This window comes from Cydia pomonella, chromosome 15 (assembly GCF_033807575.1).
Source record: "Cydia pomonella isolate Wapato2018A chromosome 15, ilCydPomo1, whole genome shotgun sequence".
NCBI classification, from domain to species: domain Eukaryota; kingdom Metazoa; phylum Arthropoda; class Insecta; order Lepidoptera; family Tortricidae; genus Cydia; species Cydia pomonella.
In genome coordinates this window covers 7,155,199-7,175,989 of record NC_084717.1, presented here as the reverse complement: position 1 = coordinate 7,175,989, position 20,791 = coordinate 7,155,199, and the positions used below count along the sequence as shown (strand labels likewise).

At 35.2% G+C, this 20,791-nt stretch overlaps 1 protein-coding gene across 1 annotated transcript in view; it reads right to left on the bottom strand.

The window, feature by feature from the left end:
* LOC133525690 (semaphorin-2A) overlaps positions 1-20,791 on the bottom strand; it is a 458,429-nt gene that overhangs the window by 236,289 nt on the left and 201,349 nt on the right. Inside the window, exon 2 of the mRNA XM_061862038.1 lies at positions 1,443-1,478. The gene's annotated coding sequence lies outside the window, so the exon portion shown is untranslated. The remainder of the gene's footprint in view (positions 1-1,442; positions 1,479-20,791) is intronic.

The window sequence follows — 20,791 nt, the reverse complement described above, 5'->3', positions numbered from 1 at the left end:
ACAGTAACGATTTTTAAACTACGGTATTTATAGTTGATAATTAAACAGATTTTACTCTCACAGAGTCCGTAAACGAAACAAGAAAAGCATCCAGAAAAAAGTGTTTATCTCGTTTAACGAATGCGAAGTACTTAATAGCAACGGGGCGGGTACAAGGAGCGGAATCGCCCGCTGCAGCCTACGCCGTGTCTGCAGACACGGACCGAAAGGGGTGGCAAAGATTAAGTTGCGTTTTTTAATCAAACACATAGCAATCCGTCAATGGGACGATCCATTGACTAAAACAAAGCGATAAATTAAAGCAGGAAACTGGGAGCCGAGCGTTCGCCGCTCGTATTGAAAGATTTACTTCCTCTGTTTAATTGCAATAACGGCTAGGCACGTTGGTATCGTATTTTTCTTTTTACACTCCGCCTCTTATTGCCTTCGGGCCGTTAAATAAATTTATGACGCCCGACAAAGTTCAGCCCACCTCTGCAGCCTCTGCGGTGCGCGAAATTAGGTGGGAATGCGAATGGGAAATAAAAAGCCAGGTCTCAGGTGCGTTGTACCGCTGCCCGCTAGTGCGGATTAGCTCTTGACTCGCGGTTAAATGGGCCGCCCGCTCATAAAAGTTTCTTAACGCTTATAGTTTAGGGCTACCTTCCGGTTGACTCGAATTTCCCTCTCTAAAAAGTTCCGGCGGCCGCTAGCTTTGTTTCCCATTACGCCGTGTACCTATCTGCTTTGGAAATTTGTCATTACGATACAGTTAGTTCACGACAGGAAACTTTGTTGTTGAGGTATGACTTTAAATTACAGTTATGAAGGATTTATATGAAGACTGGTGTAATTCAAACAGCTTGAATATTTAATGCCCACATATACCGTTCTCACCAAGAAATGGGCTTAATGTGATTACCTATGTATGTAAGGAGGTATTTCGTTGCTTCGAGATTGACAAAATTATGTATTTATTTGAAGTGGAATCTTGTTAATTCTCATGATGATCAATAATAAATATATAACATAATTTAATCAGTATGTTTTGGTACCTACTTATCAGTTTAAGAAGTCATTTGCCAATAAAATATGCTCGACAAGCGACACGAGCGTTTAAAAATAAACAAAATGTCGTCAAAACAAAAACAAAAGCGTGTCAAATTAATATACGGCAGCAAAATGTAATGTATACGAAAAAATACAAAGCTCTGTTGTTAAATTAACAAAAGAAATGTAATAAAGAGGTTAGTAGATTTTTATCCATGTACTTAACAAATAAAGTTAGCGAATAAACGTAATCTGTGTACTCACAAATGAAAATTTGTGTACGAAGTGAACACAAAGCGTAGGTACAATATATTAGATTGCTTCTCTTAAGTTTGTTCCTACACGCAGAAAAAGGGAGAAATTCAATTACACTTTCGTATTATAATAAATTAAAGGGAAATTTAGCAACTCACATTAACGCCCGGCTCCTTTAAAACCTCCAATGTAATCTGAAACAAGGAACAAACACGCCTAAATAACAATAAAATTCTAATAAAAACTTTGAGCACGCAACCGAAACTGTTGTTATAGGGAAAATTGACCAAATTATTATTTACGGCAAGGAATTATTACGAGCATTTATCGGCGACTGCCCGTAGCGTGGGACAGGCTACGTGACGCCTTCCCAAACTTCCTACACAGATTATTAAATGTATTGTTGCCTGCAATTACAACGTATTACAATTCAGGAAATTGATAGTGATTTAGCCAATTGGTATCTTCTGGAACTAGTTATTATTACAATACTGTTTAATGACAAGAAAACATTTATTAATAAAGATGGAGAGCTGACAATAAAAAAAAATCTGAGTGGCAAGCGACATGCGTATAAGGTCATCGTCTTGTTACTATGTTGTTTAATTACGATACCTCCATGAACTCTGACTGCACTTGCTGTCCATTGACATAAATATGTAGTTCCTGTTTTTTGTTGGGGCACTGATCGTACACAATTACAAACGATATTAAGATAACGACTAATTTCAATACCTATTACTTTCTGCTGGGTGAACTAAGTTCTAATCCTGCCTGGAAGATCCCAGGCAGGATTAGAACTTAGTTCTTACCAATTTAATAGCGATAAATCCAAATCCATAGAAGCAGAGAATCATTACCCCGTTACCCCTTTGACTCGCGCCATGATAAAACAGGTATAAGAGCAGCCCTTCTACAACAGTCCGGGACATGGTTCGCGCAGATGCGTTTGCAACACGATGACAACCACTGATTCCAGCCAGCCATCATACGTTTCACTGGCCCAGTTCACGGTCTATATATCTCGAAAAGCACACGTTCATGTCCTGATAAACGTTCTGGAATATGGACACAAAAGAGAAGTGGCCAGGATAAAATACTCGGAATAGATCTAATCCTTAGGAGCTATATTTGGCTTGAAAACGTGAAGATCTTTTTCAAAACATTAAATATCACCGAGTAAAATGAAAGTTGCTTATTTGATAGTTGCGAGCAAGTCACACTGCTCTTGAAATACTCTATCGCAAAAAATATATTAAAAAATGCATACTTTTATATACTATATTGTATTTTTATACTTATTGAAAAATAAACACAGCCAACAAATATAATAATTAACGCATCATAAAAAAAATGGTGTACAGTGGACCACCAAAAATGTTTGAATACCACTGGATTACACCATAGAGCCTAGATATTTACATACATTGCGTACGCGTTCTCGAATTAAACCCGTAATAGGGAAATTTTCACGCAACGTGTGGCTACATCAGAGATGGAAGGTAGCTTTTAGACTGCTTGTATTCAACCTTGCTTCTCGATTTTGAGTCTCAACGAAAAGTATGTTCTTTCTCGTATTAAACAAGGATATTTTTTCAATGAATGGTTTAATTTAGATGTGAGTTTGAGAAAGTTATGTTATATATTTATAGCGAGGCCACGCATCATTTCGCAACCGCCTACTTGTTTGCGGTCACTGGTTTTGATCATATTTGGAATAACGGCGGTATTGTTAGAATAAAAGCACGATAGGCGTGTTCACGACTGGTTATATTTATTAAATTTTATTCATCATTTTATGCAACTGCCGAGAATTTAAGAGAGCCGTACATTTGTTTGTACGTGATAGTTCAACATCAACCTCAAGTCAAATATTATAAATAACAAACGATATTAGACTTTATCTTTAAAAAGATAATATTTTGTTTACATATAAATAGATATGTAAAAATCTTTCTTATCGCGCATTCGAGTAGTGTTACAATCTATATCCTTATACGAGCTTTTCTTTCGACTACAAAATAAAATCCAAATAAGTAAGAGATTTCTGTAAAACCCCTTTTCCAAGGTCTGGTGATCTTTCCCTTGGGCAAAACCTAAATTTTACAGACGGTCTATCACGCGTCCGCTGTCGTTTGTCATTAGCACGGGTAAAATTAACATTTTCCTGCATTTTGTTTCGTTTTATTTTAGAACCCGGTGCAAAGTTGCGAAAACAACTTTGTTAATGTCGAAATCATGCGTACGTGGTTGAGGGAAATTCTAAACATGTGTCAAAGCAGAATGGAAGAGGGGCGAGTGTTTGTGCTGGATTTAAAAGGCAATTAAAGGATTGAAGTGTAGTTGAAGGGTATCCGCATAAGAACAGGTAAGATAAAATCAATATCAAAGAACTAAATACCTATACTATTGAAAACAACAGAGCTTAAGACATGTAGTGTGTGTAGTACTGAAAAAAGTATATTTTAAAAATCCAAATATATTTGTCAGATTTTAATTTAAAGTCGAGTTTGAATTATACAATTGCCGCAATTCCCTGATTTTGGTCCACATTATAAAAGAAATAAACCCACAATTTTAAGTAAGTAAGTAAATACTGTTCTATCTGCGAAGAAATTCAAAGGTGTATGTGAAATCCCCAATCCGCATTGGGCTAGCGTGGGGACTATAGCCCGAGCCCTCTCGCACATGAGAGGAGGCCTGTGCCCAGCAGTGGGACGTATATGGGCTGAATTATTATTATTATTTAAGTAAATACTTTATTGTCCGAGAAAAAAGAAAAAATGATTACATCAGATAGAACATAATTGTGTGCCAAAGGCGATTGGTCTCTTAAAAAACACAATCTTTGCTAGCTCTGTTACTTTAGTAATATATTTTTGTTATTTTCAACTTGATTAAGTATTACTTGTATTTTATTTTAAAATACAACAAGACGGACCAATAAAACATCATAATTCAACAAACCAGACTATAAAGAGATCGAGGTATGAAGGAATCAACAAGAATCCTGAACACTAACTGAGTTGTCCCATGTCGCGGCGGGGAACGTGGCCAAACAAAATGTAATTTTCTCTCCGAAGCGCCCACTTACGTGACCCGGGGAAGATATAACGCCTTTATTAAATTATTTTAGCTTTTATAACTGCTACAGACATGTCGGCAAAAATTAACGACAAAGGCCAAAGGGATTAAGCTGCAAAGTCTACCCCACACCTGCCACGTTGAAAGCGCTTTTAGTCTCTTACTTTTAAGTAAAAATACTACGACTTTAATTAAAACAATTCAGCTAACAAGGGCCTTTAAGATAAAGTGTTTAACGTTTTAACTACCTTCGTAGTCCAGGAGATGGAGTTTTATTTCAATACTTTATCAAGTTGGAAATAACAAAAATATATTACCGGAGTAGGTAACAGATGTAGCAAGATCGTGTTTTTTTTTATTAAAAGTTGAATTTGTAAAACATTGAATATGAAAATATACATCATGAAATAAAAAGGTTGAGCAGCGTTTAATATGAAATTACACTACGACCTTTGACATGATTCCTATTAAAATTAATTCAGAAAAGCTTTTTCCGAATATAGATAGTTTTTTTTTATACTACGTCAGTGGCAAACAAGCATACGGCCCGCCTGATGGCTAGCAGTCTCCGTAGCTTATTTACGCCTGCAACTCCAGAGGAGTCACATGCGCGTTGCCGACCCTAACATCCCCCCCTCGTTGAGCTCTGGCAACCCTTCTCACCGGCAGGAACACAACACTATGAGTAGGGTCTAGTGTTATTTGGCTACGGTTTTCTGTAAGGTGTAGGTACTTCCCTAGATTGGCTCCGCTCTAGATCTGGCATGACATCCGCTGCGCTGTGCCCTACCACACAAAGCGAGATGACATTCACAATGTCCATATCTCTCTTTTGGACGTAGTTTAAGGACGTACCCGGGTCCAAACCCGGGTCCGGGTATCGTATAGTTTTAAAATCATTTCCCTTGTTATGACTTACGGGCATACGGGCCTAATCAACTTTAGCGGTACGGTTAAGTCTCTGTATCTACTTTCCATGAAACTCGTATAAAAATCAAAACCTGTTAACACTCTTAACTCAATGGCATATCTAATTCACGGCCGTTCCTCGGACTATCGTAGGTAGGTATTATCGCACCGGAAACACACGTAGCCTCGTCCTATCAAAGTTCCGGCGTTATGAAATAACTGTCGGCCGATTATTTATGTGCGGAAGAGGGAACATCGCGAGATAGCGATTGTCACACCCCCCACCCCCACCAGATATTTTGTAACTCCGCTAAATTATCATTAAACGGCGATTTGTTTCACTCATGCCCCATTGGAAGCGCCTCGTTCTAAAATTAAATGAATTATATCGAGACTTTATTGCCGTTTGAATCTTAGTTAAAGTTGAGGCGTGATTAGATATTATGATGATTTTGTTTGTGTGGTGATTTACTTATAATTTTTGTGAGTACCTACTTGTAATCTAAAGTTGGTGTTGTGTCTATAGATGAGTGTAGATAACGATGTCTTTAAAGGCACACTGTATTATTTTTCTGAACTTTTACTCGTCAATGCTTAATCTTTTTTCTGTAAAAAAAAATGATTATGGTTTTGCTCATGTTTTTATCGCTTCGTTATACCTAATTTAACGGGAATAAACCTGGGCACCAACATTTGGCCTTCGAACTAGAGTTAGACCAAGACAAGTCTGCAACGATTTTGATTTTACATTTAAGTTTGACGTTTAAAATAAAACTTGCACTGCGTGTGCCATCAAAATTGTTGCAGACTTGTCTTGGTCTGACTACTATTGAACGGACTAAAATTATCATCGTAAAGTATCATTATTTAATTATCAAGCGTCAAAGGTTCCTCGAATAATGCTATTAACATACCCTTTTAAGCGAAGATGAATATAATGCTAAGGACGTCACGCCTGCTTTTAAAGCTAAATTGTGGGTGATCAAATATAAGTTAAGAAGGTTATATTATATTGACATGAACCTTTATGTCAAGCAATTAGATATTACAACCTACTTAATATATCCGATAGATAAGAACCGATTCGAACTTAAAGATACGTCAAAAATTTCCTAAAGATACGATATGGATTGGATGTGACAGTGTCAAAAGTGACGTTTTTGTTTGAAGAAACGTGACGTTTGACACTAATAAGTACGTAAAGTTTGAATCGGGCCGATAGAAATAAAAATTGAAATCGCTACGCCGAGCTAGTTTGTGTACCGCCGTTCGTAGCACTTTAACACATTGAGTACCGGGAACCCGCTCGGCGGGCGCTCTGTTCGTAGTCGCTTTCCTCTACAAAGCGGGAAAACGCTAGAATCGGGTACGCGTGTAGCGCTACGAAAACGTTGGCATTAAATGCGTAGTAATTTGACGTAGCTCATCGTAGCATGCTACGACCGCCGTATCTGGATAAGAGACAAACCAACGCAAATAACATTTATACCGCAAGGCAACTCAGTTTCAAAATGTATTATATAGCTGAATATTTATTTATTGTTATATTTTCTTAGTTTTTACCGATTAAGGAAAGAAATGTACATTTACTTTGATTACAACTATTAACGCAAAGGAGTAACAGAGCGGTCTGGGTCTTTTTCTTCCTCGCGTTGTCCCGGCTTTACTCATGGGAACCTGGGTCCGCTTGGCAACTAATGCCAAGAATTATCATAGGTACTAGTTTTTACGAAAGCGACTGCCATCTAACCTATCAACCCGGAGGGTAAACTAGGCCTTATTAGGATTTGTCTGGTTTTCTCACGATGTTTTCCTTCACCGAAAAGCGACTGGTAAATATCAAATCAAATTATATTTCGTACATAAGTTCCGAAACACTCATTGTTAGGAGCCGGGGTTTGAACCCGCGACCACCGGATTGAAAGACGCAGGCTAGGCCACCAACGCTCTTACACTATCAACTAGGTACACATAAAATTAACGTAGTTGAATTTTGAACTTGAGGCTTGTTTAATTACTCCAAGTTAAAAAGATATAAAGGGTAAATGGGAAAAGGTAATTATTATAATTATAGAAAACAAAATATTTTTATAGATTTTTAGCCAGATTAGTAAACAGGTATAATAAACACGATATAAAATGAATAAATCGAAATAGGTTTCTAAAATATCGTATTTTAAACACCTAAGTAATTATCATTATTTAAAGTTTCCAACACGAAGCTAAATATAGTTTTAAACCTAATTATAGCTCCAAGCACGTATAACTTAAATAACTTAGCGAGTTAAAGTTTCACTTTCTTATAGGCTTTAGACGTTTAATTCTCAAGAATTTTGATCCACTGTGTATCAAAGTTTCTTAATCGCCTATAATTTCGGGTAATTATTCAAACTGCTTAAAATGGGTTATGATATTGACTGATTGGTTCATTAGGTGCTCAATTTTCCAAGAAGGTGATATTATAATAGAACATTGAGGCGGTTATGTCATTTAGAAAGCAACACACAGAATGCCGGGGTTAGAAACTGACAAGTTGACAGAACTCTAAATTGAGTTTATCAACGTTGATACTGTCAATGAAGGCAGAGTTGCTTTAACGAAATAATACCATATTTTTTTAACGACGGTTCGTTGTAAAATACGAATATACAAAAAATCTTTTGCATAGCAGCTGTACTCATCATTTTTTTAAGTTTGATATTTGCAATCTAAAAATTTTACAATTTTCGTCATAAGAGAAATAGGATGAAAACCAGAATTAAAGTTGAAAATAAAAGGGATTTCGTTTTTTTATATTCTATATTTACTTATTTTTTTGGATCCGGCCTTTGATTTGTAAAATAAAGAAAGCAACGTTAACATTTTGCCTACAAAATGGCCTTTCCTTCAAACGACAGCATATAACCGCAGCTTTGCAAAATTTGCTTAAAACGGCATACTATTTAAAAACCTATAGACATTAGCGTAATTTGTCCAAAACGCGCTCGAGGGAAGGCTTGAATATCTTAAACGGCCTTGTCTTGGCCTGGCAATCCCGCTACAATCAGAGCTTATGCATAAATTTGAATTTTCAATTAAGGATACTTTGAAGAAAACTTTATTAAACATAAAGAGAAACCTTTGGTCTCTTAAGACGGAATACGTATTAAAGAACAGGGGTGATATAGAGGCGTGTAAGTTTTTTTAAATTCTCTCTTTAATATTGGCGTATACTTAGCCGTTGTAAAATTATAAAGTAGTTAATACGTTTCAAGCACAACTGAGTAGTTTGCGTAGATATTTTTACAATCACTTTAGTCATTGTTATTTAATTGCTGTCAATGTCATCAATTTGTCACATAATATAGACGTTATTTTATTTCATTATTTATTACATATACAGGGCGTCCTAAGACTATGGGACATCAAGGGAAAGTACCTTAAATATCGTAGATAGGATATTTTGCTGAAAGAAGATTTTATGTTATTTTTAAAAGTCAGTAATTCTGCATTTAAAGATTTTCTAAGAATTATTTTCTTCATCTGGGAATCGAACCGACTTAAATGTGAAAAAAATCACCCTTATTTTCGATAGCATTGATTATTCGCAAATAAGTATCCATTATCGCAGTTTGGCGATTTTTTTTTTTTTGTGGTACACATATTTTATATTTTAATGTTATAATAAAATAAAATAAAAATCTTAATAAAAAACTTCCTATCACAGTTTTATTTATTATAAGTGCACGTGCAGATAAAATGATAAAACTTAGTATTTAAACACATCCTCTATAAGCTAGACCGAAAGCAAATTTAAAACAAAAATAATGTTGTTGTTAAATTTGAGAATGGAACAATTTGTGAGAGCGTTTGTTTGAATGATATTTTAAAAAGCAGACAAATTTAAAAATGTTGTTCTGAAATTTGAAAATGGAACAGTTTGTGGGAGCGTTTGCTTTTCGGATATTTATCTGTTTAGTCTTCATTCACTTACACACGTGTTATTGTGTTAATTTATTGCGGACATGGCATATCAGGTAAGTTTTGATTTAATGGAAGCATATTTTTGAACAAACTCATCGTTTTACTAAGGCATTTATGTTACTTAAGAAGAACTATTATCTTTTGTCTATTCTTTCGATTAGCATCATAAAAATAGAGGTGATTTTTTTTCACATTTAAGTTGGTTCTATTCCCAGACGAAGCAAGTAACTCTAAAAAAATCTTTAAATGCAGAATTACTAACTTTTAAAAATAACACAAAGTCTTCTTTCAGCAAAATATTCTATCTAAGATATTTAAGGTACTTTCCCTTGATGTCCCATAGTCTTGGGACGCCCTGTATACGTAGGTGCCTAACTTAACAGATAATCGGTAACATTGCCGCGATGTCACAAAATCATCAACATATTTTATTTATTTATAGGGTACATTTTTGGATGCACATACTAAGTATGTAGGTTGAATAAATAACACACCGTGTAAGAAATATTATTCTATAAAACGTAAACTTTCGATGAAAGTAATCACACCAAAAAATTTTGGTCACAGCAGTACGAGTCATTTTACGACTAAATACCATCCCCATTAAATCGCGAGTCTGTATAAATCTAACATTATTATAATCGATCGTTTGCATAATGTCGACTCCACGGCCATCACTGTGCGCTTTCACGGCTGCACCCCAAAACGCCTGAAAGGAGCGATCGCGAGATATCTTAAATGAGTTTCGTTATCTCCGGGAAGAGAAAATAGGATTAATAGTTAACAGAGATCGCTTCAGGCGCTAAACATCGGGGCTTGAGCAGCACCTTGTTACTTTTCTCTATTTATCGCCTAGAAAATTGAGCTGGTTCACTTAGCAAGCATTTAGATGTTTAATTGGCGAAGATCTGAATTTGAAACGTAATAGAACAGAAATTTGAAATGGTTGCAAGCAGAGCTGAATTGAACGATGTAGTAAACTGCCGTCTTTATCAAAATACGAAGTGCTAGTAGGAGTAGTAGGTTATTAGGTGAAATTGTGTCACCTAATAACCTACTACTCCTACTAGCACTTCGTATGTTGATAAAGAGGGCAGTTTACTACATCGTTCAATTCACTGTTAATTAAATACATTCCTTTTAAAAAATAATCACAATCTCACAGGCGCACGCGTGCGTTAAATTCGTTTCATACTATTGTACTTCTGCGAGTCCTTCAATGCAATGCGATGCTGAAACACATGCCGAGACAGGTGAGTTGGCGCTTTTTCGCGATTCTGTCGTAAATTTGTTTTTCCTATTATTAATAATTAGGTTAGTATATTCTAAGGTTTTATTTTTCTTCCAAGTTGTTAATTTATTTATTTTATTTAAACTTTATTGCACAAAATACATACAAAAATGTACAAATGGCGGACTTAATGCCAAATGGCATTCTCTCCAGTCAACCTTATAATTATAAACTACATATATATCACATAAATACAAACATACATACACAGTATAAATATAACAATAATTAATAGTTAATTATTTTTTGTCATAATACGTTTCGCAACAAATATTTTATCTATCTATCTATCCTTCTACATGGTATGTAATAAGTTCTTGTTATATATTTTTTAATGGAAAACATAGTTTTTATAAAAATAAAATAAACTCCCTTTGATTAGTTATTTCCTCGCCATGTTCTTCACCGAAAAATGGCTAAGTAGTAAGTAAATATGAAATATATGTAACGTTCTCTGTACTTCATCTAATCGGACTTCGACAAAACATAAACGCTAAAACTAAGACTTCTACAGTGACCATTGCCCAGCTTCAATAAACAAGGTGTAAAGGTAAACTCCGTCTGTTTATACGGCCCGGTGTCCGTCGTCGTAAGCGAAGCATCAAGAGAGACACTCGCAAACTTCCAGTACTGAGCTCGATTCGCATTGCTTGCCTAGATATCGTTTTAGATGGAATACTATAATTGTGATGGTTGATTGATTGAAGAAACTTTTACATAAACCTTATATTAAAAGACATATTTTGTAATGGATAAAAATGCCCTTATGTTTTGGCGTTTACAAGTTCAGGGGTTGTTTAGGTTCAGATGTACAGTCAGCGTCAAATACTTTGTAGCAGTCAAAGTGGCCAAGTAGTTCGGTACACCATACTAAATATATGGTGTACCGAACTATTTGGCTACTTTGGTTGCTACAAAGTATTTGACGCTGACTGTACAACAAGCCAAAAGTACTCAATAGACTTTTTAATCATTTAGTTGTATTTTGGCTTATGGTAAAGGCGTAATAAAATGAATCAGTCTTAAGTAATGATTACTATGATGAGTTCTTGATTACATTTGTTATTTTTGTTCTATAGTTTTACATAGGTAACACATACATAATGTCACGACTACAGACTTAGAGCAGCCACATATTCTTCGCATAACGTGAGGGCTAGGCAAGCTTTGAAAACAACAGAACTAAGGCTTTATGCAAAAGGACCCAAGTCTATAAAGCGACCATAAAGGGCCGCTGTACAAAGAATGCAAAGTGAGCTATACCGTAAACTGGGCTAGCCTCTCCGTGGTGTCCTTTACGATAGATTTATATTCATGACACTATCTCCGACGCGTAAAATTTCGGGCAATGGCGATCCAGAAGCAGGCATATGTAATTTTGTTTGAATAAGTAAAGAGGGGAGGACAAAGGCTATTTGATCTCCCTTTCTGTCTTTGGGTAGGAATAAATAAAATAGCCTGTGGACTGGTTTATGTGATATATCATAAATGGATTTTGAAGGATGTGTGTTATGGGATTATTGATTCCCCTTTGGAGCGTGAGTGCCAAATAGACGCATGGCTAACAGAAAAAACAAATATCCGTAAAAAATAAAAACTTACATACAAAACCTACATATTGAGGTAGCGTCTAAAATCTACAAAACCTGCATATTGAGCTAGCACCGATACTATACGCAAAAAGGGATTTGCGTATAGTATCGTTTACGATAAAAATATTGTTTTGTTTGACAAGTTGTTGAAATTTTGTAATTCGATTTCAATTTAAAATGTATAGATTTTTTCATTATCGATTCATTCATAATAGATATGTTAATTGTTAAATGAAAATAACTCACGTCGACGTTAGCATATTCATAAAACCAACGATATAAATTTAGGCTTGGTTTAAAAAGAATTCTATCGTGAGGATAATGATAGTTTATATTATTTACTAGTCCTATATAACAGTTATAAATGTTTAAGTTTGAAGAAACCTCACAAATAGTGTAAACAAACGCTTGATCACGTTTCCGTCAACAACGAAACTATACGGAATTGAATGTTAGCAGCCCGCTAAGTTAAACTGTTTGAAACTATAGGTTCGGAACAGGTGAATTTGCAAAAGATAACCCACGTGTCAGTCAACCTACGGCAGACTGAAGCCGTTGGAATTCGCATTCCATATGCGAAAATCAATTGAGGGGATCATCAATCAGTATTCGCGTGTTTACAGCCTGGAATAGAGCCATTGCCGATGATTGGGTAATTGGTTTAATGTCACCAACTAGTTAAGAATCCGTTTTAATGTGTGGAATAAAAAAAACATAGCAAAATTGTCACGAGTGCTCTTCGAAAGTTGGACAAGTTGTTTCATTATTGATTGGGACTGCCTAACGCTACACTTAGTGAGTATAGTTTAGGCGTTAACTTTCAATCCGCTTATCAAAGCTTATCGATCGAATTGAATATTTAATTCAGCATTTGTCGGAGAAAAAAAAATGTTTTCATTCGATATATTATTATGTAATAAATAAAAAGGACTAACGCCAGTGTTTCTGAAAATCGCTATACGAACTTATTAATTAAAAAATAAGTAAAAATAGGTATACATTCTATAAATTTTATATACAGATCATCAACTCTGGCCAACGTGGGACACAAACCCACATCTTTGGATTGCCGGTCCAACACGTTACCAATTGCGCCAGCTGATCATCCCTCATTCACCGCGAATTTAACCATTGAAACTGTGACAACGTCACTAGCGACATCTGCATTTTAAAATTTACAACCTTCTTATCCTTTTTAAGTTTTTAGGTATACATTCTAAGTACTACCTATGTAAAAACATGTTTCACCCACCCGCAGCTGCCAGCCTGTCTGTCTGCCTGCTGAAATTCAGTCAAATTAGTATGCGTGACATTTGTGCAATACAGTCAAGCTAATCAAGCCCTCATCACATGGAGCATAAGCGTAAGCGTGTCGTAAAAATGTTAAGAGTACGAGATGCGTAGAGTATTGGACACCAAGCGTCGCGTAAGCGTAATCGTTTTATAAGTGAAATCTCATTAGTTGAAATCATTGTTTCATTGGCGTCAGATGTCTTCGGCAAATGTGTCGACGATCTTACTTCGTCAGATGTAGAAGATTTTTATTGTTTAATTACTTATGTCAGAAGTTTTTTACGCCTGTGTTACGCTACGTCTGTCGCAATGACGACAGACATACGCTACGCTACGACGAAGTTTCATGTGCGGATTTGTTTGAACTTGTTCGACTATTCTTGATGACCGGTCTGGTCTAGTGGGTAGTGACCCTGCCTATGAAGCCGATGGTCCTGGGTTCGAATCCCGGTAAGGGCATTTATTTGAGTGACAAGCACAGATATGTTCCTGAGTCATGGTTGTTTTCTATATATTTAAGTATTTGTAAGTAATATATATCGTTGTCTGAGTACCCACAACACATGCCTTCTTGAGTTTTCCGTGGGGCTTAGTCAATTTGTGTAAGAATGTCCTATAATATTTATTATTGATTTATTTATTCGTGCTCGTAGCGCTCTCGTTCTATGCATCTCTTACGCTTACGCTCCGTGTGCTGAGGGCCTTACTTAGCTTGCTGCCCGTTAGTATCATTTTCCCCCTAATTCTCGTCCTCCAATTTGATTCCATTACAAAGGCCAATCCTGAAAATTTAATTTACTTCCAAAACAAAATAACCCTAATAACTGCTACTTAAGACTGTCAAAAGTTTGTATATTAATTATGCTTTTCATTGATTTTCATCGCCATTGATCTAACTTCAACTTCAAATGTCACCGAACTCATAATTGTTGGAAAGTTAAACGGAACCCCAAAACAGGAACAATGCGCAAACGTTCACGATGGATTTAATTCGGACAGGGCTTTCATAAATATTTATAAGTGTACGGAAAATATGTTTTATGTTTAAGTACAATAGCTTGCTGTCAAGGCGTGTGGAAACCCTGGCTCCGGCTCATAGATTATCTCCTTTAGACTCGTGTTAAGAAAAATTAACGAAGAATTGCGCAGAGTCGATGACAAAACGTTTGGCCCCGCTAATTTCTTTGATTATTACTTTTTTGCAGTTTGTGAATACTTTTATGGCATTTCTGATTGTTTGGACTACCAAACCATCACTAGACCAATAAGGATGCGAAAATGGTAAAAAATATCATAATATGGATATTGTGATGATATTTTCTACCATTTTCCATGTATCTCCAGTTTATCTACAAAAATACGCCCAAAAAAGTAATAAATTCTAGTAATATTATTATTGACTTCACTCTTACAAAATAGTTATATTGTGAAACGAGAGCTGCACGTAGCCATATCTATTGTATCCTTTTCCTACAACAGTATCTCCTCGAAATCGATTTGGATAGGCTAGGGATCCTAATCGATTTGAAAATATTAGTGGTAATGGCTGGCTATGTATATTTTATGTTACTTCAACTTAAGAGTAAATATATAAATAAAAACCTTGCGTGGCATCTTTTTCTTCTTGACGAGTCGATACTAACTGGCGACAGGTGGTCTAAACACTGTTGCGTTTCACATTAAAGAAATATTGAGGGTCGATATGTGGTAAGCGTGAGATAATGAGCTGTTCTTATGCTTCATCTTGTGAGTGAGTGATCTGTACTCCGGCCATATACGGGAACGCATACGGAAAACAAAAAAGAGCTTAAAATAAGAACGTGTTAACATGATGTAAGTACGGAAAAACAAACAAGAGAGCATTTTGTTTACACTTTGTTTTCTTGGCGTACGAGAAATTTGCAGTTTTACGATACTTGGTTTTAAATTGAAATCTAACAAGACTAAGGTTCTTTATTTTGTTTAAAATTGTGCTGTTATAAATTGTTTATTCATATTTTTGTTACTTGTGAAATTGAATTGCACGTGCTTGAAAGGGGCTGAAAAGTCTGGAACTGAACTAACTTGCAGAAACAAAGTAAGTTCCACGTGAGTTTTAGACAGTTCAACTAAATCAGCTACTATTTTTCTAACGTTGTTTGATAAGGTAAACTCGAAAGACTAACTCTGAGTCTAAAACTTTTTTCCACTGAATTTTTTTTTCAACAAGGCACTTTACAAAAAATTGTTTTGAGTAAAAAATACCACTTAAAACTAAAACGAGACCTTATGGAATACCAGTTTCAACTAGTGCAAACTTGTTTTACGGTTTATGTTTTTTACGGTTAAATATACATTTGCAAAGAGGTTGATAAGTGCTCATGAATTTTTACACTTGCATTGAGCTGGCGATATGAAAAATGGGATAAATAACACCCCGTAAACCTCCATTTGTAATAATTGAACCATATATTATTTTTCTCTCAATTGCTTAAAGGTTGACAGCGAGGGATCCCTTAAAGTGATAAGTTTGAATTTGTATATTGTATATGTTTTATTCTTATTGTGTCTGTAATCTGTCTTATGTGCAATAAAGTGTTTACATACATATATATCTAAACCGGTTTTCTTCAAACTCCGTTAATTTCAATAGTTCCTGAGGTTAAATTATGTAACTTTCTCTGAAACTCCGGTATTTAAATGAACTCCATTTTTGGAGATAATCAATTTAAAAAAATCTGATAAGGCCCTTACGAGGGTCTAAACTTGTTGAAATTGACGGAGTTTTAAAAAAACACGGTGTACTCGTATGTACAAGAGTTGTTGAATTAGATTGTATTGTCCATAGAAATTACTTATTTCTAAAATGTGTTTGACCCACGAATAGTAAAATGGCGCCGTAGAGAAACGTCTGTTGCAGATCTAACCTATGCACGAAATGCACAAATCGCCGCAGCATTAATGAAAATGACGCCGCCACAATTTGCACGCTGCGAATGAAATCTCCCCGAATCGGTTAACCATTAATTAATATTTTAAACATTATATGATTATCCAATGCTTAATTAACACTGAGGTGTGATCTTTTATTTTGATTTTGAATTGTTTACTGTATTAAATACATCAGGCTAATTATTATTTATAACGCAGTTGGTTTTATTAAAATGCCTTCTAAAGGCGCCAACTGTTTACCAGTTCACTGGACGATATCGGCCTGTCAGTTATTCGTGATTTTTAGTTTTGCTAATAACTGACAGACCGATATGGTCCGGCGAACTGGTAATCAGTGGGCCCTTAAGAGTAAAATGCTTCAATAGTATCTACATAATTTACATAAAAATATCTCTAGTAAGTACCTCTAATATTCTCTTCATATTTCTGCCACTCATTTGAAATTAGAATCAAGGTATTAAACATATTCTAGTAAAACTACAGCCGGCATGAAAAAAATTGCGTTTGAATTAGTTCTGAATACTTCTATATAATACATTTACAATTAAACAAAGTGCCTTGTCGAATACGAAACACTAAAATCAAGTTTATTTCTGAAAATACTAAATTATTTGTGTGCATTTTAAAGATGTGTAATTAAAAAAAAATCTAATCGTTTTCAAAGAAATAATATAACCTCCTATTTGCTACCTAAGTCTTTTGTTTCGTCCTTTATTCCGCTTCCATAACGCGCACGAACGTGACATGAGCGTAATCAAGTTACGTTGACTTGCAGCAATTAGGAGACCTCCTCAGATGGTTTCAGGAGAAACTGAAATTGTGCCCTTTGTTTTGAACGCTTTTATCTAAATTAGAAGGTATTCGACGGTATTACACTCCACGTATCGGCAACGGCCGCAATTTCATTACTTATGGATGCTCTACCATCTATCTATGTACCTATTTCTTTGGATCTTTATAATAAATGTCGTTGTTGTAGATGTCTGTAGATAAAAGCTTTAGTAACTTGCACCTTTTTAATCGTAAGTATATAAAATATTTTAGGGTAGTAACAATTTAGTAATGCAGTCCTACTTAAACATAGTATATTTTGTAGAGGGACTCTCTTGCAATCCTTAAATACTTTTGTTCTAAAGTCACTTGCCCTAACTGTTTTAATACACTCATTTGCCATAACGCAATGATTGTCCTAACATTCACAAGTCTTAAACCTTATATTCATAATTATCATTTATTCTAATGTTGTTAGCCATAATATCAGTTTTCATAAAAACTTTTCATAAACGTAACGTAATATCACTCGCCATAAAAAAATTCCCTATGCTGCGAGTACCACGAACACGAAATGTTGCGCCAGAAATGTGGCGTGAGGTCAGTTTAGAACTGTGACCCCCACAAAAAACAAACTGTTATAATGAGTAAACAAAGAAAAAATTGTTACACTAGATTAAAACTGCGTCCTCCGCAAAAACGCACTGTTGCCAGTGGGTTAGGTTAGATTAGAACTGCGTCCCCGAAGAAAGCGAACTGATGAAAGAAAATTAAATTACTTTAGGTAAGGGTAACAGATATGTATACTAGGACAAATGTTTTTATGATAAGTTGACGCTGTTAGGGCAAAACATAATTATGAAGACATGAAGTAATTAAAGCAAATAATATGAAGATATAACAGATAAGGATAAAAAAAATACCCATACGATGTTAGGACAGTCATAATTAAGGCATATGAGCGTTAGGACAAATGATCATCTGGAAAAAAAGCTCTAGGAATACCGATATAAATCCTTTTGCGGTTTTAGCAATTGATTCAAAGTGCTAATTCAAACATACCCATTTTCTAACGAAAAAATAGTAATAAACTGTCGTCATTTACAATAATCGAACAATAATTTTAAATTTTAATTTCGAATGTCGCTCTATTTTATAAGAAGTAACTTTCTTTAACTTAATTGCTTACTTCGCGTTTTTTCAGTGCCTAATTATTCAAAGATTTTAATAAACATATAATTATCTTCCATAATAAACCTTACCTACAATTCGCCATAATGGAATAAAAGCGTAAACAACCTGTGCGTAAAGAGAAAATTGTCTTTCATGTTACGCCCTTTGCACGCACCTCCTAATAAAGCTAATAGAATATAAAGCACAGTACCTACACAGACTCATAATTAGAGTAAGAGATTCCTCGACACTATGTAGACTCAAAGAACACTTACAATACGTAATGTACTTAGCGATGTAGTGCTAGTATGCGTCATTACTCTGAGGCGTCGGTGGAAATAACAGAGGTGTGGAGTAAACACTAACCCCCTTATTTATAAACGTGTACTAAAGATACGATGCCGCTAATAATCGTTTGTTCCTTTCCATCATACTGATACGTCGGAAAGGGACAAACGATTATTAGCGGCATCGTAACTTTAATACACATATATGAATAAGGGGGTAAATAATTTACGTTATTTTAATAAATATTAAGGAGAAGAAGGCAAAACTGATTAAATCTGAATAAACCGCCCATTTTTGAAGTGAAAACTTGTTTAGGCACGTTGAGCATTTTTTGAGATGGAAAAAAAGCATTGAAATCGCGACACTGTTACCATTACCGAAACCGACACCAAATAAAGCATAAAAAAATTCCTGACGATTCAAAACATACACTCTTAATTGTTCGAGTTTTCACTTGTGTCCATACGCCCAGAGTACCACTGTTTTATTTTGCATAAAAACTAATTTGTGCCCATGGCACGGCTATGGTTAGGTGCATAATTAACTTGTTTATTGTATTATTGGACTCATTTTATAGGCTACAACTTCAGGAAATCAGTAGGTGCTGAAATGCACATATTTTTTTCGTCAAATTCTTTGCATTCTCATAAATATCAATATTATTTTTATGTTACCTAATGATGTTTGTTAGATTTTAACAGTCAAAACTCGGAGAGAAAATAAAGCATTTAAAAAATATATTTGCCATACTTCGTCTCCATGCCTCAGACTAGAGTGCTTCTCGCAGATAAAGCACATTGGGATGAATGAAAGAGAGCCGCAAACCCGAGCGGGCGGGCACTCTGGCACAGACTCTGGGCTAAGCGACAGTCTTAATTTTCCCAAAGTAATAATTAAGAGTGAAGGCTCGAGCTCGTAGGGGCCCAACTCAACTCCAGCGGAGCACTTGCACTAAATTTTTAAATAAGCTTAAGTACAAAGTCCGATACGTTTAAATTTAATTATATTAATTATTAAATGGTACTGTAACTTTGGCGGCTGCTGAAGGGGAAGCGGAGCGTAATTGGTAAAGCGAGATGCTTCATTTTATAGATGCGTATAAAATTGTGACGGATATTTTGAAATATTTGTATACTTAATGATTTTTGGCATTCAATTTGTTAAATGTTGATGACAGACATTTTTAACACACTTAAGTATTTATTCGCCAAAATAAAGAATTTCAATACTGTATTAAGCTGAGCCTAATAGCCAATATTATTTTGCCAGACATTTCATAGATTTGTTCGCGCTTATTAGCAAATTTACCTTATTTCTTTCTATAAACATTATACTTACTTTACGTAATAATATAAACAACCTAAAAATTTTGGAAATTTAAGTTTTAAGAAAATGAAAATGGGGTTACATTATTTTGACGAAAATTCACGCGGTCCTAGTCGCTGATGGCGCCAATAAGTCATAGGGAATTAGGAAAAACGGGGTCAAATGTTAATGTCCAAGTTGCCCGGACTGATAAGTAATTAAGTTGAAGTTAGAACAGTCACTTTAACTGAAATTGGCCGACGGGTCCGGCCCAAATTAATAAATGATTGCCTGACATCTTTAAACTCCAAGAAACAACTTTGTATTATCTTATACTGTAAACAATTTTAACTTTAAGGTTCTGTTTCTGATTCGTTGTCCAAAACTTCCTTATCCGCAGGTAAATTGATATTTCCACCATTTTTCAATGTTTGCTTTATTGAAAGAAAGTATATTTGGGTTTATAATGGATGCGTTCAAGTTGTATTTTAATTAGGCGATCTATTTATCTTGTAAAACACTAGTCATTTGACAGGAATGGTTATCGGCTAGTGAAAGGCAAGAAAAGTTTTTACACTATTGCATAAAATATACTGTATTTGTATTTCGAAGACACTATCATTTAGTTTGAACCCATACTGCGTTTTAAGGTGTATTGTGTCAAAATAAGAGTATGGGGTCTATCGCGACAACCGTAATTCGCAAATTTCGGGGACCTTTCTCTTTTACTCTTACTAAGACGTAAATATAATGACAGAGAAAAATGCCCGCAATTGACGAACTTCGTTTTTACGGTTATAGCCGAGACTATTCTGCCTCCTAATCAGGAATGGGCGTTTATTTAAGTAGCTCAGGTTCATCCGTCCAAGCCAAATGATAGTGTCTTCTAGACTTCAATTAAATTGTA